Source organism: Anas platyrhynchos, chromosome 1, assembly GCF_047663525.1.
Source record: "Anas platyrhynchos isolate ZD024472 breed Pekin duck chromosome 1, IASCAAS_PekinDuck_T2T, whole genome shotgun sequence".
Taxonomy (NCBI): Eukaryota; Metazoa; Chordata; class Aves; order Anseriformes; family Anatidae; genus Anas; species Anas platyrhynchos.
Window position 1 is genome coordinate 81,516,026 of NC_092587.1, and position 18,078 is coordinate 81,534,103.

At 43.1% G+C, this 18,078-nt stretch overlaps 1 protein-coding gene and 1 long non-coding RNA gene across 5 annotated transcripts in view; one reads left to right on the plus strand and one right to left on the minus strand.

Annotated features, from left to right (window-relative positions):
- Window positions 1–3,680: 3,680 nt before the first annotated feature.
- LOC140003370 (uncharacterized) lies at window positions 3,681–10,742 on the minus strand. Its single transcript, XR_011811874.1, has 2 exons — window positions 10,605–10,742; window positions 3,681–10,286 (listed from the first exon to the last, which is right to left on the minus strand). It is a non-coding gene; the product is annotated as an uncharacterized lncRNA (long non-coding RNA).
- Window positions 9,595–18,078, plus strand: part of EPHB6 (EPH receptor B6) — an 83,617-nt gene continuing 75,133 nt past the window's right edge. The window contains exon 1 of one of the 4 annotated variants that reach the window (XM_072043165.1): window positions 9,595–10,069. The gene's annotated coding sequence lies outside the window, so the exon portion shown is untranslated. Of the gene's footprint in view, window positions 10,070–10,468; window positions 10,891–18,078 lie in introns of those variants that run through there. The other 3 variants (XM_072043163.1, XM_072043156.1, XM_072043160.1) reach the window with 3 other exon arrangements.

Sequence of the window (18,078 nt, forward strand, 5' to 3'; positions counted from 1 at the left end):
ATAAATAAATAACACTTTATAAATTAACTTAATTCTTTATATTGTACCATTACACTGTGTCACTAAGACAGTGCTGACTTAAAACAGAGAATACCCATTTTACCCATTTCCTAAAGACACTTTCCGCCACACAGAGAAGCTGAGTAGGGTAGTTGTTAATAATAGCCACACAGAGTTCCTGAGTGACATGATAGGTATTTTCAAAATGCTTTCTCCACCAAGCTCAGTTGGTCAAAGGAAATAAGCAGGTTAGGTTAGCACTTTTCTGAGCTTTGTTTTTCTATGGAATTTAAAAAAAAAAAAAAAAAAAAAAAAAAAGAGTACACTGGAAGTTGATACCCGTATCTCAGGTTTTGGTGTGCTTTGTCATGCTTGCATGTTAAAGAGCATGCTGTTCTCTTAGCTAGCAATACCGCTTTTGTCCACTCAGTGGAACTGTTCGATTACACAGACACAACGTAGACAATCCTCTTGACTGAACACGTGATTTTTGAAAGACACACTAGTAAATTACATGATTTGTGTGATTTTAAACCTACAGCGAACTAGAAGTCCATGCTCTCTTTAAAGAACTGGAGAATGCTAGACCTTCCAAATATTTAGTCCCTCTGAACTATAGACTTTAGCACAAACAAACAAACAAAAATATTACTCATTCTCAACCCCCCCCCCCCCCCCCCCCCCCCCCCGGATGCGCACTGGTTTCCCTGAGCTCCAGCTACAGAGTATTCTCCTTTATTCTTTAATTATTTTTTCCTAACTTTTTCACAGTTCTTAGTTCTCTCTTTATTACAGAACTCATATTCTGGTGACTGGCATAAATACACTTTAACCATAAATCAGTTGGGTTGCTGCTAAAGGGAGCAATCTTGCCAATCTCTCTCCTGCTTGCACATCCTTTGACTTCCATCTTCCAGCTATAGCAGACTCCATAAAGCCTCCTACACCTGCTCCAAAATTTTCCTCTTTTTTTTTTTTTTTTTAATTAGTTTTCAGCTAGATGAATTACTTGCTCCAGACGCTACACAAACTTTTGCTGCCAGCACAAGGAAGGTGATGAGGACATATGAAACAGGACAGAAAAGGGAGAGAGAAATGTTGTTTATCTCAGAAAAAGCTTGTACCCTTGTGGAGTTGAAATGTTTTGGGGACCACAGCTTTGGAAGCAGTTCCCCTTTTTGCACTTTGGTGACTTAAACTTTCTACAAAAACATCACCACTAAGCTTCTGAGCATGCCAGTAAGTGCATGTGAGATGGGATGTGTGAAGGGAGAAATTCATAATGCTTCCTGTTGAGATGTTTCTGTGCCTTACAGGTAATTAGGCATTCCTTGAGGAAAAGACTGGGACTGAGATGCACGTAGCCAACTACCAGGCTACAGACTTGTTCTGTTCACAAAATATTTTTTCTGCCAGCAGCTTTATGTGTTTAGCCAATCATTTCCGTCTCTCCAGAGACCCCGAAATAAATAAGCTAAATGTAGTGTTTCATACTAAACAAAATGAATTATTTTAAGCGTAACTTTCCCCATACTTTTCCTCTGATCTGCCTTTCAACTCCAGTCATATATTTTCCTTGTTTCCTATTGGGCTTCCAAGAAAAAAAGGTTGTATGTTTTGGAAACTTTTTAGCAGAATAATTTTGCTTAAACACCAAGTATACCAAGAATACTTCCAAACAATCTTTTTGAGGCAAAACCACACTGTGATAATTGCAGTTTGCCTGAGCCCCTCTTCTTTGCAAGTCAAACAGACAATAGTGACAAAAGTACAGTGGTACTTTGTCTACCCTATTCCAACTGGAGTTTGGAGTTCCTGTTTTTCAGAAATCCAGCAGAAATTAAAAATCTCACACTAGGACAATAATCAGGGACACTACACACTTCCAAAGGCAAAACAAAACCAGAAACTACTAGGGAACTTTGGAATGTACATCAACATGGATCAGCAGATAAAAAAGGCTAGTCTCAGGTGCTTGATAGAAGACAATGAAGAGTACAAGAGTAGACAGAGAAGATTACAGGAGCAATATGTGCCTTTTAAGAGATACACGTTCATACTTTCTTGGGAGTTCATAAGGCTTTATTAACAACATGCACAAGATAAATATACATTTATTTGTCATATAACTGTACATTTCTGTTCCCGAGTGATAGCTATGGGGCTTTTAAATTTATTTCAAAAAAAAAAAATTACTATTTTTTTGAAGCTTCAGAATCCCTGTTGTGTCTTATGTCCCAATTAACTTCAAATTAATTTACTAGGTCTAGGTATTCAGGTAAAAAGCCAGCAGCTAGTATTGAACTCACCCAACTGGACTGCAAGTCTATACAAAACTGACTAAATACACCCAAAGAGTCCAGTCCCAGCATGGAACCAGAATTACTATAAAACCAGGCATGGATTCCCAGACATCTGCTTCTTCTTGTACAATTTTTCCAGGAGATCCTGGTATACAGCTTAGATAGTTGGTTTTATTTTTGGTATTAGCATTATGAATGCCAGTGTTTAACCTGTGTGATAAATATGTCAAAATGTTGTATTATATAGGCAGATTTCTATAAAATGGATAGATAGTACAAGCATTTACATTATAGGCTCCACTGCAAAGGCATGAGTCTAACTCTTCACCTTTGAGACTGATACACATACTTTACAAATGTGTACATATTCAGCTAATATATATATATATATATTATTTTTTTTTCCATTTCTGGTTTGACTTTACTTCCATTAAACCTCAGGAAACAGTGCTCTAAGCAGAAGTGAGTGACAGAATAAAAGGATCAAAGTTGACAACGTTTGCTCTGGAAGCAGAAACATGTTGCTTCTTTCAAGGGGAAAATGAAACCCTTCAGAAGTCTTCTTGTTTGTGGAAAAGCTCATTATTTGTTATAAAGATAAAAAAATAAAAAAATAAAAAAAAATTATGACCAGATATTCATGGCTACCAAGAGCCAGTGTAGAGACTGCAACTCTGTAGCTTCTGGTCTTTCACACTTGATCTTGCCTTGTAGTCCTTTTGTATTTCCAAGCTTCTCTAAATCCTATTTAATTAACTCCTGTTAATTTTCTTTAAGTTTCTTCTTTTAAACACTAGGCTTTCTTAGAGAGAAAATACCTTCTTGTCACCAGACACAGTAACAGACAAAACAAGGCCACAAATAGGTTATATCCAGAAGAGTATTGCAAGGTTTCAATTTACACCTAATAACTTCATTTTTATGATATTTTTTAGAAATATTGTTAGGAAAATTGTGTTATTTTAAACTTCTGATAAATCTGATCTTGAAAACAATCTTCTTGAAGAAGAATTTATCCACTAAAAATAGTTCTGCTTCAAAACAGCTTGTAAAATGTTTGTTTGTTTTTATTTTTATGTTTAACTACTACCCTTCATACTCTTTCCTCTGCCTGCTATTCTATTTGCTATTCCCCTTTCTTTATTGCTTCCCTTTCCTTCCCTTTTATGGTTACTCTGTGCATGTCTTGTTTTCTCTGGCTGTCTCTTACCTCTCTCACTTTCACCCTCCCTTTTCTTTTTCTTTTGAAACTCTATTCCCCATGTCTTAGACACAGACTTCCCTTTTATCCTCCTCAGCCATTTTCATGGATGTTTGTTTTTTTCTTCTCTCATTGTGTGGTCTCCCCTGTACATTCCACATCTTTTCTCTTCAGGACCCAACATGTTCCACACAGTACAGAGATTACTTTGAAATGGATTATGCTTTGTTATTCTGACCTTTGTTTTAAGAAGTGCATCTTCTTTTGCACTTTTGTTTGTTTGTCTGGACATTTGTGCTGTGCTGTTGGGTGTAATTCTGTGTCCATAAATTGCATATGTGACCATTCACATGATTGTCTGTATCGGTACTCTCCGAACTTTTTTGATGTACCCCTATCACTAAAAACATTTTGAGCATGCACCTCCAATATTTATTTATAACGTGTATTACTGAAACTCTAATATTTTCTTCCTACACCCCAGTGGGTCATCTCATGCACTCCCAGGGATGCATGCACCCCACTTTGGAGACCACAGATCCATATCATGGGACCTCACAGTTGCATAAGTTATGCTATTTTTTACAGAATCACAGAATCACAGAATTTCTAGGTTGGAAAAGACCTCAAGATCATCGAGTCCAATCTCTGACCTAACACTAACAGTCCCCACTAAACCATATCCCTAAGCTCTACATCTAAACGTCTTTTAAAGACTTCCAGGGATGGTGACTCCACCACTTCCCTGGGCAGCCCATTCCAATGCCTCACAACCCTCTCAGTAAAGAAGTTCTTCCTAATATCCAACCTAAAACTCCCCTGGTGCAACTTAAGCCCATTCTCCCTCGTCTTATCACCAGACATGTGGGATAACAGACCAACCCCCACCTCACTACAGCCTCCTTTAAGGTACCTCTAGAGAGCAATAAGGTTGCCCCTGAGCCTCCTTTTCTCCAGGCTGAACAAACCCAGCTCCCTCAGCCGCTCCTCGTAGGACTTGTTCTCCAGGCCCCTCACCAGCTTCGTCGCCCTTCTCTGGACCCGCTCAAGCACCTCAATGTCCTTCTTGTAGTGAGGGGCCCAAAACTGAACACCGTACTCGAGGTGAGGCCTCACCAGAGCTGAGTACAGGGGGACGATCACCTCCCTAGCCCTGCTGGCCACACTGTTTCTTATGCAAGCCAGGATGCTGTTGGCCTTCTTGGCCACCTGAGCACACTGCTGGCTCATATTCAGCCAACTATCAACCATCACTCCCAGGTCCTTCTCTGCCTGGCAGCTCTCCAACCACTCATCTCCCAGCCTGTAGCTCTGCTTGGGGTTATTGCGCCCCAGGTGCAGTACCTGGCACTTGGCCTTGTTGAACTTCATGCAGTTGACCTCAGCCCATCGGTGCAGCCTATCCAGATACTCCTGCAGAGCTTTCCTACCCTCGAGCAGATCGACACATGTACCTAACTCGGTGTCATCTGCAAACTTACTGAGGATGCACTCAATGCCCTCGTCCAGATCATCGATGAAGATATGAAAGAGGACCGGCCCCAGCACCGAGCCCTGGGGAACGCCACTCGTGACCGGCCTCCAACTGGATTTGACTTCATTTACCACGACTCTTTGGGCCTGGCTATCCAGCCAGTTTCTAACCCAACAAAGCGTGCGCCAGTCCAAGCCAAGAGCAGCCAGTTTCTTGAGGAGAATGCTGTGGGAAATGGTGTCAAAAGCCTTGCTGAAGTCAAGGTAGACAACATCCACAGCCTTTCCCTCATCCACCCAGCGCGTCACTTTGTCATAGAAGGAGATCAGGTTCGTCTAGCAGGACCTGCCTTTCATAAACCCATGCTGACTGGGCCTGCTTGCCCTGCAAGTGCTGCGTGATGACTCTCAAGATAATCTGCTCCATGAGCTTCCCTGGCACTGAGGTCAAATTGACAGGCCTGTAGTTCCCCGGGTCTGCCCTCCGGCCCTTCTTGTAGATGGGCGTCACATTTGCTAGCCGCCAGTCAACTGGGACCTCCCGCGATAGCCAGGACTGTTGATAAATGATTGTAAGCGGCTTGGCCAACTCCTCTGCCAGTTCTCTCAGTACACTCGGGTGGATCCCATCCGGCCCCATCAACTTGTGCACATCCAAGTGCTGTACCAGGTCACCAAACATTTCTTTGTGGATATTGAAGGCCCCATCCTGCTCCCCATCCCCTTCCACCAGCTCAGGGTACTGGGTATCCAGAGAACAACCAGTATTGCCACTAAAGACTGAGGCAAAGAAGGCATTAAACACCTCCACCTTTTCCTCATCTCTTGTAACTAAGTTTCACCCTGCATCCAGTAAAGGATGGAGATTCTCCTTAGTCCTCCTTTTTGTGTTGATGCATGTATAAAAACATTTTTTGTTATCTTTAACGGCAGTAGACAGATTGAGCTCCAGATGAGCTTTGGCCTTTCTAATTTTGTCCCTGCACAGCCTCGCAATATCCTTATAGTCCTCCCGAGTGGCCTGCCCACTTTTCCAAAGATTATAAACCCTCTTTTTTCTCCTAAGCTCAAGCCACATTTCTCTGTTCAGCCAGGCTGGTCTTCTTCCCCACCAGCTTGTCTTTGGGCACGTGGGGACAGACCGTTCCTGCACCATTAAGATTTCCCTCTTGAAGAGTGCCCAGCCTTCCTGGACCCCTCTGCCCTTCAGAACCGCCTCCCAAGGGACTCTAACAACCAGTGTCCTCAGCAGCACAAAGTCAGCCCTCTGGAAGTCCAATACAGTGGTTTTACTGGTCCCCTTCCTGGCCTCGCCAAGAACAGAGAACTCCACCATTTCGTGGTCACTCTGCCCAAGACAGCACCCGACAACCACATCCTCCACCAGTCCTTCTCTGTCTGTGAAGAGAAGGTCTAGCGGGGCACCACCCCGGTAGACTCATGTGTTGGGTCTGTCTGAGCTGGAGTCACCTTTTCCCTGCAGCAGCCCGCACAGTGCTGTACTCTGTACTCATAGCTGGAACAGCACTGAGAGCACTCCAGTGTTGTGTCTATTGCTGTGTAGGGCTGGCACAGCATCAGGACTCCTTCCAAGCCCCCAAGAGCCAGCAGGCTGGGGGTGGGCAAGTGATGGGGAGGGGACATTGCCGGGGCAGCTGACCTAAACCAACCAAAGGGATATTCCATAACACCTGATGTCACACTCAGCAATAAAAGGGGGGGCTCTGGTGGGGGAGGGGGCTGTTCCTCCTGAACAACCACTACGCATTTGAGGCCCTGCTTCCCAGGACGTGGCCGAACACCGCTCGCTGATGGGAAGTAGAGAATATTTTTTTCTCTCTCTGTGCTTCCGCGTGGACTGATTGTTTCTTTTGTTTCTGTTTTTCTTCCCCATTCCCTTTCCCTTTAATTAAACCTTTCTCATCTCAAACCTCGAGTTCTCTGTGTTGTATTTTCTCCTCCTTCCTCTTTGAGGAGAGGGGGAGTGAGAGAGCGGTTGTGGTGAAGCTCAGCTGCCTACTTGAGTAAAACCACCACAGCTCACTAACCATCTGTGTCAGGACGCTATCTTCCACGCTCTCCAGAAACCTCCTAGACTGCTTTCTCTGGGCTGTGTTGTGCTTCCAGGATATGCCAGGGAAGTTGAAGTCCCCCACGAGAACAAGCGCCGACGATTTCGCAACTTCTGTCAGCTGCCTGTAGAACTCCTCATCCGTCTCCTCATCCTGGTTCGGCAGTCTATAACAGACCCCGACCAGGACGCTAGCCTTGTTGGCCTTCCCACTGATCTTAACCCAAAGGGACTCGACCTTGTCATTCCCAGCCTTGAGTTCTACAACATCGAAAGATGCTCTAATATAGAGAGCCACACCACCACCCCTTCTGTGCTGCCTGTCCCTTCTGAAGAGCTTATAGCCAGTCATTGCAGCACTCCAGTCATGAGAGTGGTCCCACCACACCTCCGTGATGGCAACCAAGTCATAGCCTGCCTGCTGCACGATGGCTTCCAGCTCCTCCTGTTTGTTACCCATGCTGCGTGCATTGGTGTAGATGCACTTCAGCTGGGCCATTACCTTATCCCCCGGCCTTGCCATTGTTCCCCCTGGCACAGCTCCAACAATCCTTGTTTCGGCCCCATCCCTCTTCTTACCTAGTTTAAAGTTTTTTTGCTACATTTAAAGACCGTCCTAAGAATCTGATCCACCTGTGGTAGTTTGGGATGGAGAGCTGTTGTCTCTCCATTCCTGACACATCTGGGCTGTGACTGTTTACATTTTAGAGAGGAGTGGGACTTTGTTTGTTGGTTTTTTGTTTGTTTGTTTGTTGACATGTGATAATCTGCCTAGTACTGGAAGGTTTCATGAAGTAGAAGTGTTTTTAAAGATATAAATGTATATATTGCAAAATGATGTAGCATCAAAGAAAGAATATTTTAACAATACCTTAAAGTTAACCCCTAGTAAAGAACTGACTGTCATCTTCCCTTCCAGTAAATTATTATCTTAAAATAGAGGGTGTGGACGTTGTGTACATGTGTGTGTCCCTGTATCACAGGAACGTGGGAACTTTGCCTAGATTTCATTCAGAAAGGCAGCACTTTTCATGCTTGGCTTTCATTTCACAGGAAGGAGGAGGTTTGGGGAGTGGTGGGTGTGTGTGTGAGGGGATGTGGGGGTGTGGGTGGATCTCTGTCTCTCACTCTCTGGAATATTCCATTATCAAAAAGGGGAGGAAGTGTTAGTTCAGCTATTGAACAAAATTTCCAGTTACCCAGTTTCCTGACCCCAATACAATGGTAGAGTCTCACTGCTCCTTTCTAGGGGCCAGATGTTCTGTATATTACTACAATTAAAAAAGAAGGAAAATGTTACTGTAAAAGCCAGTGAAAGAAACTCTCTAAGACTCAATTATGGAGTTTGAGAAAGCAAGCATCCTTTTTATTGCAGCACTGGATGCACGGGGGATAGTTCCTCCTATTGTGCGTAACTGGTTCAAAAAACCTGTTCAGTTTATGTACACTGTAGGCATTACATATGCCAAAGTCTTCCCATAATGCATATATATATATATTGAATACTTTACCCCAAATCATTTACTTAGTGTCCGCCCCTTTTTGGGCATGCCCTGTTAAATGTATTGGTGGTCTCAAGCACTATGGAGATAAAGCCGAGCATTTGTTCTAGACATCAAAAATGTGCAAAAATTTACCGCTGAACCAAGTAAGGGCCGGATTCTGAGAGAAGCTGAGTACCTGCAATTCCTCCTGAAGCCAATTTCTTTTAGAATCAGGCTGGGGGAGGGGAAAAGAGTCAGAAGGAAAGAGGTCTACTCTAGCTCATGTCTAGAAACCCCCACAGAGAGAATTAAGAAAGAACCTATACTGCCTATGAGGATGTAGGTACTTGTGCTATTCCATCTATATATGGAACTGCTAGACAAGACTGCAATGTGTGGAAACTAGCCCTAGCTTTCTGAACTCAGAGATGTAGCACTAACTTCAGACAGTACTTCTTTTAAGAAGAAACCTATACTTTTTTCCCTGAAATAGGGTGTCTAATGTGCATATTTGCTTTTATATGTTTCCCGGTGTTTAAGGGAATCATTCATATGATTTCCTTGTAATGTGGCACTTCGTATTGCATGTAATGTGAGGCTTATATTTCAGACCAAAAGGAATTTACTTTGGGAGCAGAAGCACAATATTCCACTCTATTATCACACAAGTATTTGTGAAATTATAAGCCACTGTTTTTTGTCATATTTTCCATTCAGTCCTAATGAGTGCACATTGTTTGCACCGTAGCTGATGGCATCCTAATTTTCTGCTGCTTGTCTCTGTAACTTGCTGTGAATGTAACTCAGGTGGATGGTAGATAAAATCTGAGGGCTGTGCAGCATGCCTAGTCCTCTAGCATTTTCCAAATTCAGCCAGTTACATTTCCAGTTTGAGTAGGCAGACTCTTATTTATGTTCTTGCACTAGGAGAAAAGAGTGAACCAGAAAGATGCTTCCAGTCCATTTTTTCCGTATCTGATGTTGACATTCTCCTTTGGGATCCGCTCTTTACTGATGATCCCCCTCCTCCTTCCCCCCCTCCCCCCTCCCCCCCCCCTCCCCCCCGTTGGATTATTTAGGCCACTGCTGGGAATTAAAGCAGAATGGTGGTCTGCTAGTAAGTAGAATTAAGGAAGCACACAGCCTCTGTGACATTTTACCTTCAACATTTGGAAGCGGAGTGCAAGCATGCAAGCCTGTGCTAGCCTGAAGCTAGTTTTCCACAGAACAATAGCAGATGCCGTACAGCAACACTAATTTCAACGAGAGACCAGCCAAGAATCACTAATTCGTAGTCTTAGTCCCGTATTGCTGCAACTCTTGACTTCTAGCATGAAGCTGGCTGCCACGTGAGGCGGCAGGGGCAGACCTACCGGCGCTGTAGTCCTACTCGGGCATGCCGCAGGAATACAGGGCAGCGGGGGAAGCCCACCCGGAGGCTCTCCCTCTGAGAGGCACTCACTGTCTGAGAGCTGCGGGAGGGAACAGCCGTGATTTTAACCGAGGATCGAAGCCGGTGTCGCTCAGCGGTGCCGGTGTAAGGCGGAGGGGGTGGGGTCTGCACCTTGCAGTGAGCTTGGGCTACACGATCCTGCATGGGACAGTCCGTTATGCTGGAGGGGGGCGAAGGGGGTGGGCCGAGGCAATGGTAGAGAGGGGTGGTGACAGCAGTGGCCACTGACTCGCAGCGTGCCGTCTCAGTCGCGCAGCTCCCCATCCCCATGTACTCTCGAGTGCTGCACTAGGCTGGGCCTCTGGAGAGGAAGAGAGGTTGAGGGGGTAAAGCACAGAGAGAGGAGGAGGGGTACGGGGGGGTGAGGTGAGGGAAGGAAGGAAGTAAGGAAGGAAGGATGCAAGCAAGCGAGGAAGGAAGGAAGGAAGGAAGGAGGAGCAGAGGGGAGAGAGAGAGGGAGGGGGAAGGGGGAGAAAGAGAGGGAGGGGGAAAGGGAAAAGGGGGGAGGGGGAGGGCGGAGAGAGCGGGAGGGAGAGAGAAAGAGAAAGATCCTGGTAAGCGGGAGGAAGAGAGGCGTCTATGGGAGAGAGAACCCGGGTGGGTAGAGAAAAAACATTACCAGAGAAGGGCCAGGAGAGGAGTGCGAGAACTGGGACTGGTCACAAACGTCAGGCTTCTTGAAGACATCCATTGGCTGTGCCTTGGGCTGGGGGACAAAGAGATAGTGGGCGCAGAGCGGGAATGACCCAGCGCTGGCCCACCAAGATGGTGTAATTTACACGGTGAAAACAGCCTTTGTCCAACTTTTCTGATGCCACGAGACAGCTCTTTACAGCTTTGGTGGGAAGGCCTCCTCTTGAGTAATTCTGGGAAGTGAAGGGGGTGTTGCTGGAGTCCTACAAAAGGTATTGTGGCGGGCGAGCAGGCTGGCGGGAAAGGATGTTGTGAACCTGTCCAAAGAGACCGGAGGAAGAGAGCCATCTTCTAAGATATCATTGGGTCTCTGCTTTTGGGGGGTGGGGGTGGGGCGGGGAAGAAAGATGACAAATGAAGTACTACTTCGGAATGTGATTAAGACTCCAAAAAATTGTGTTGTTTTTTTCATTGTTGGTGGTGGTTCATTGGTTGGTTTTGTTTTATCCCTCCATATCCTAGTGTTTGCTGTATGGAAGTCTGCATTACTGGGACTTGGGAGGGTCCAGAGACCCCCAAGCTCACTTATGTCAGATGCCGTGTGCGGGCAAGGAGAGAAAAGCCATATGAAATCATGTCACAGTTTCTCTTCTCATGGAAATCAGTATCAAAATCAGATACTTTTAACACATGCATGGTTGGTGTGGTCTGATCCTATGTGCTTTTGTTGTCGTTATTGTCTTTCCCCCCTCCCCCCCCATCTTTAAGAGCTATGATTGAATCTTGCCTTAGAAGTCTCTGAAGCAGGGAGGCAAAGGTAGCTTGATATTGGTGCTGATTCCTGATTCTGGTGGACCAATATAAGGAAGGCTTTGTGGCCTTTTCTGTGGATAGGGTTGTTGAATGCTCCTGCAGGGGACAGAAATCTGTATAAGTGTGGCAGAGGAAAGCTGTGCTACTGTATTTTTCAAGATGGAGAATAGTTAGTACAACTCATTAAATTATGATATGACTGTTGCTGTGTTGGGTATTTTAAATTTGCCTTTTGTGACCCACTGAGATAATTTTATTTAGTCTGAAGTCTCTTTGGCTATTACCCCACTTGTTTGGTTGAAGAGAGCAGTGAATTTCACCTGCTTCCCTCACAAGTTACATAAATAAAGTCAAGATAGTGAAGCAAATCTCCCAAGGGGCATCCCTCATTTAGGAATGATATCAGCTCATCAACTGATGAGGAAGGAGAGTGAGAGGGCAAATGAAAAGAACAAAGTTAAGATGGGGGAATGATTAGCTGCTACTAGGCACATTTGTTACAGAGACGGATCTGCTGCCTCAGCTGGGATGAGCAAGGGAGGTTCCCCTTTTCCTTGCTACACAGATCCTAATCAGAAACATGGAGACTGGATGAGGGAGCACCTCTTCTTTAGTCACAACTTATCTGCCTACCTTCACCTACTAATACAGGATTGCAGTGACTGTTTTTAGGGCTTTCTTCATTCCCAGTTTGAGATTACTTCAGTGCTGAGGTGCTTTAAAGTAAACGTACAGCTGAACAGTGAAGGAAGAGATGCTGCACAATCTAATAATCCTGTTTCTTACATGTTACCTGATCTCTATACTGAAAAACAAAACAAAGAAACAAACAAACAAAAAAAAACAACTGTTTTTTCTTTAGAACTTCATTCCCTATATTCAACTCTTTGTGCCACTTAAGGTTATTTTGCAAACCTCGTATAGCTGGAGGTAATTGATTCTCTCCTGTACTGACTTTTGCATGTATGTGCTCTTAGCTGAATTATATATATGCAGTTTTTAGTTCATTGTCAAGGACTGGTGCCCCTCCAATCTTTAAATGTATTTACTGTGCCTTCTGAGTTCACCCTTATTTGAATTCCTTGACTGAGCTACACAGAATACTAGGTATGGCCATATATTTTGATACTAGAAAAGACCATTGCTTTGGGGCATTGGAGCTTGTATGAAGTAAGATTTTATCCTCTATAATCACTGAAACCATGCAGAAAGACTTGTTTTCTTGCTTTGTTCTGAGGTTCTCAGCTCTTCCACGCTATTAACTGTGGCAAGAACAGCTTGGGTTATAGACACTGTTTTTAGAGGGGATTGGGCAAGAAATGTCTCTTTTCTTTTGACCAAGGCTAGTACTGACTTCACCTTCTGTATTTCACTTGCAGGCAGACCCACTGACATGGTGTAAATGCTAATTTGGGGAGAGGCAGCAAGTTGTCCCAAGGAGACAGCTGCTTATTCTCCAGGATGGCTTGCTCCTGTAGGCTATGTGTTTGACAAGAGAGCTGATACCTCACTCAACTGAGAATTGTCTTCTTTATGCCTATACAAATTCACTGTGTACAGTCCTTTTTGTGACCAGGTCAAGGTGTTTTTCCCCTTTCCCCCAGTAGTACAGCATATGCCATAAGCAGAGAATCACATAAGAGATCACTATGGTTTCTCAACCCTTATTTTGTGTACCACCATTAATACAGAATTGCTTTGTGGCCGACTCATCCTTCCCCTGCATTGTTGAGATTTGCGCATGCTCTTTCTCTGGCATCAGGAATGCTTCCCATCTATGTCTGCTTCCCCCATAACCTCCTTTTCCGTGTTATGCATGCATTATGCCTTAGTAGCTTCTGTGGGAAAAAGTCCCTGAAAATTAGTGTAAAGTACATTTAGTGCACTGTTAAGGTTTCACAGTTTATTACTCATTTTTGTGGCCATATTTATATATGGTCAATGCATACACAAGCAATAGAAGATGGAAGAAGTAGAAACTGGTACGTATGGTCAAGCTAGACCTATATAATGTAGTTTAACAACCAAAAAGGTTGGCAGTATCACCATAAAGGGTGCTATTGTGGGAGAGTGTTTGTGAAGAATGTGTCAGTTAGAGTGCTTTCTTTCATAAACATACAATGATACAATGTTTTGTTTTGTTTTGTTTTGTTTTGTTTTGTTTTTCAAAAAGCCAAAAGACTCTTTTATGTGAAGAGAAAAGATGGTTAAAGCTTTAGGAGAAAACTGATTATCCTGCTATAATTTTGTCTTTTTTTTTTTTTTAAAAAAAAAAAAGTCTTTAATTTTATGTTACTACTATATCTTACTGTCTAAAAGAGGAAAGTATGTTTTGTAAGAAAGCTGTATATCATCTTACAGCAATACAGCTAACATATTTTTTCCTGCTACTAACTCAGCTACTAATTCCAGCTACTAACAAATTCAGCAAGTTTCCACATTTTTGCAACTTTATCATTAAGCATCTGTCTATTGAGATTTGTGCCAGACATTCCTCTTCTTCCATATTTGCTCTCTGTGGCAATCAGGCAATGTCGTGGACTTTAGGCGATGTATACAAGGATAACTTCTGGAGATTTAGCGTGTAATTCTGTAGTTGTTGTATAGCAGAAAACTATCTCTCTGTTGACAATTGTACTAGGCATGCAGACCCCTAAAAGGATGAAAACTCCCTAATTTCCCATGTCAGCCACTGTGCTCTGACATGTGAGGTGTAAACCTGCTGAGTAAGAAGATGCCATTTTATATCATCACTCTTATTACATTCAGTTTAAACAAGGAGTTTCATATTTAACAAAGAGAAGAACTACACTAACACTTTCTGCTCAGAAGCATATATTTTGCTTTCAGGAAATATTCCTCTGCCATCAGTAACAGAATTTTGTGTGTGCTATTGATACATACCCTATTTTTATTTAAGTGTATATTTTGTGGAAGTACTGACACATTATTTTTATGGAAAATGCTGTCTTTTTTCTTAAAAAAGGTCACCTTGGAGTAGGCTGATGTTCCTGTCAGGAAGGTGATACCTGATTGTTCTAGAGACCACTTCTGAGATAAGAGGCAACTTTGGGAATCAATCTTGTCTAGTCACTGTTTTCAGTTTGCCATGTTTCCAGAAGCCCCTCTGCATTCTGCTACTCAGGGCTTGTTTGTCAAGGAAAGTTGTATTCAGATATTTCACATGCACATGTGCACACATGCATCTGTGTTCACATACACGCACACATGCACACAAGAAGAGAATAAAAGAGGAGAATAAAAGTGCTTTTCTGGGGCTAGACAAGATGGTGGATAGTGTCAGAACACAGCCTATCCAGTCTGAAAACTAGTCGTGTGAAGGCTAGATCCTTAAGGTCTTGGTTCACCTCAGGATGGAAATTCTGTCCTGTCCAGACCTGTGGATTGAAACATCCATGACTTCATTTTCAGACAGACTTTTTTTTCCCCCCTAGGCTTGCCATGTAAATGAATCCTCTGCTGATTCTGGAGTTTCCAAATGCAGCTTTTCTCTGTGTCATGTCTCCGGAAAACATTCTGTGTGTCTAAATCATGTAATTAAACCCTAGAAGGTAGCAACTGAGAACTACTAGCTCTGTCTAGTTTATTTCTGTTTTAGCAAGCTTTTGATTTTGAAAGGTAAAATGGGGCACACTGATGTTCCACCAAGTTCTATAAAGCTTTCAAAGCTTCCTTAAATTACCCAATCTCTCTCCCACTTAATATAAAACACACACACGATATGAATGTATTTGGCCCAGCTGACCACTTCAGAGGCACTGTGTGGGATGGAGACGCCTGTGTGGGGGCTCTTAGCATCATGCTTACAACAGGTTTCCGCAGATCCTGAGGATGTCTACACATGGAACTAGGGTTCCTTGGCAGAGCTATTTTATCTTCCTAACAATTATTTAAGAAGTGTATGGAATATCACAAAGGAGATCTTGCTGTGGAGACCTCTGGATAGGGTTTGAATAACTTCAATTTGGAAATTCAGAGTTTGAACTGTTTATAAAAATTGAACTTCCAAATGTTGCTTTACACACAGCTTGGCTCAATTTGATCCCAGTAAGCAGGATCAGAAATACCTTCTGCACCAGGGAAAATATTTGGATTTATTCCTTCCTGGCTTTGAACCAGGAAGAATTGCTGATGGAAACACAGCTGGACTGGGATGCTTGCAATTTTCTCTGAGACAGCTCCTTCCCATTCTAATGTCAGTAGGCTTTGAGCTAGTGCCAGTAGCAATGGGAATGCATTTTCACTTTTCAGTGACTTTGCTAATCCCATTTGAAGCATGTGGTGCTTATAAAGGGGCAGTCACACCAGCAGTTATCACTGCCATCACTGTAATATCAGGACTGGAATAATTCTCTTGAGGAATGATCATTTAATTACTAGCACAGAGAGCTTCTCAGTGGCCTTCTCATATACTTCGCTAAGCATACTTCTGCATTGGGAATTGCCAGAGACCTGGTACTACAACGTGATTTGACAACAAATTCTGCTGACCTGGGTATAAGTCAGTGGTCTGTTCAGATCTAGCAGCTAAACAGAGACTTGATAGAGGGAGTTTTCTGTAGTTTGCATGCATCTTGGTGTTGTGTTCTTCTGTTACACACAGATCTGGGAGTCAGATGCTGAGAGTAATTAGTTTTCTTTTGGTGCTTTACTATAGCACCCATTTGCTCAGGGCCCTGGGCTATGCACTAGAAACAAATTTGGTGAAATAACGTAATAGGAGTGATACATGACTTGCGTTCCTTGTTTCAGTCAGAAGTCATCCTAATGTTGACTAGAAGAATCATGTTAAAAATTGCCTGTTCCTCATGGATAAATTTACCCATCCTTAATTAGAAGTGGCTCTGGATAGTCAGACAGCTGAAGGTTCCTGCAACTCAGGGAACCAAAATAGTGACTAACTACCTATTTAGTTCTTATTATTACACTCTCTCTGGTAACTGGGGAGGGAGACAACCTTCATGTCAGAAAATGTGTCTTGGATCTGCTGTGTTACAGTTGAGACCGGTATCGAAGGAAAGGAAGTGGTGTGTTGTCCTTGCTTCACTTTGAGTGTTGTCCTTTGCTTTTGTTATTGAACATGATTGTTAATAAGAATAATGAGCCCCAACATCCACAGTGAAATATAAGTAAGCCTTTAAGACACAGAGGAGGCAGGATGAGATCTGAGGCTTATATGTGATTGCTTTCATCTCTGGCACTAAAAATAGTACACATGTAATTAGAAAGAAATCTTATGAGTCTGAAATATCTTTCTACCATAATCCACTTGGCCTTCCCTTTTCCTCTTAAGATTTTTCTATTTTCGTTAAGTATTAGTGGGAACACATAATGTTCCCATTTCCTGAGTATGGAAACAATGAGCTGGAAATGCAGGATGGAGGAAGACGAGGGAAGGATCTGGCAATGGACTTAGTTGCTCTTCAGGCTTGGCCAGTGGCAAGTTCATGTTTTTGGTGGGGCTTTCTAACCTGCCTTCACTGCGCATGGGCTTCCTGGAATGCTGCATTTAACTCATCTAATCATTCCACCCAGTCATTCCCTTCCAGGTCATCTGTCTCTTCTTTACAACCTAGATCTCTTCAAGCTGCTGTTTCTGCCTCAATGCTCTCTGAACTGCCGTCTGCCTCACTGCCTCTGCTGTCTCCTAAACAAGAGCCAAGTTTGAGTAACCAGACTGACAAAATCAAAGTAGGGGCCTAGTCTGAGCTCTAGTCTGAGCTCTGAACTTGAATAAATCATTACTGTTGCCCTCTAAATAAATATCTACATATAATTGATAAAGATTTAAAAAAAAATAGTGTAAAAGTAAGATGTTTTTGAAGTTGAATGGGACTGTTACATTCTCCGTTCTTGCTGCTGGTTTCAGTCACTTTAATAGTAAGACCAACATACCATGAGAGAAGGAGACTGAGTCTGAAGATTCTGGATTTAGAAGCTGGAACTGGAGAGAGCTAAAAATGGAGAAATCAGCAATTTTCTTATTCCCAGAATAAGTTCTAGTTTTCACAATCCCTGGCTCTGTGCTCTTACCAATCCTTGGGGGATTGCTACCAAGATAGTCTCTGTTTGCATGTTACTGCAAAGTGCCATGCACCTAATCCAAAAATGGTTAGACATAGATTAAAGTTAGTTTTTGTGTATAGTACTGTCGAGTGTGATCAGTGCAGTGTAGGATTTTGTGGCGCTTTACTGCCTGATGGGAATGTGAGGCTCATACTAGTGGTGGAATAGACCAAACTCCTATCTTGAAAAATGATGGTCAAATAAGCATGGAAGATGCATCGTGGAACTAACTCTTCTTTGAGCTGTTTTCCCTCTCCCCCATAGTTTTGTGCATATGTTTTCCATATCCAACAGTCTAATTGAAATGCTGCAACTAAAGCCTGTATATTGTACAGCCTGTTGGTGCAGTCAGCAACATTTAAGTGAATCAGCATGACTGAAGATAATTTTTAATCCCCAGTTCTATATCCTAGAAATAGAAAACTGATCTTTGCAATAGGAGATATGGGGGGTATAACTGGATGGAAGCTAGCTGGTAAACGATCGCATGGAGTGGGGCTGGGGACTAAGGTTTGGATGGCAAGATCAGGGCAACAAAAAAAAGATGAGTGATGTGATTA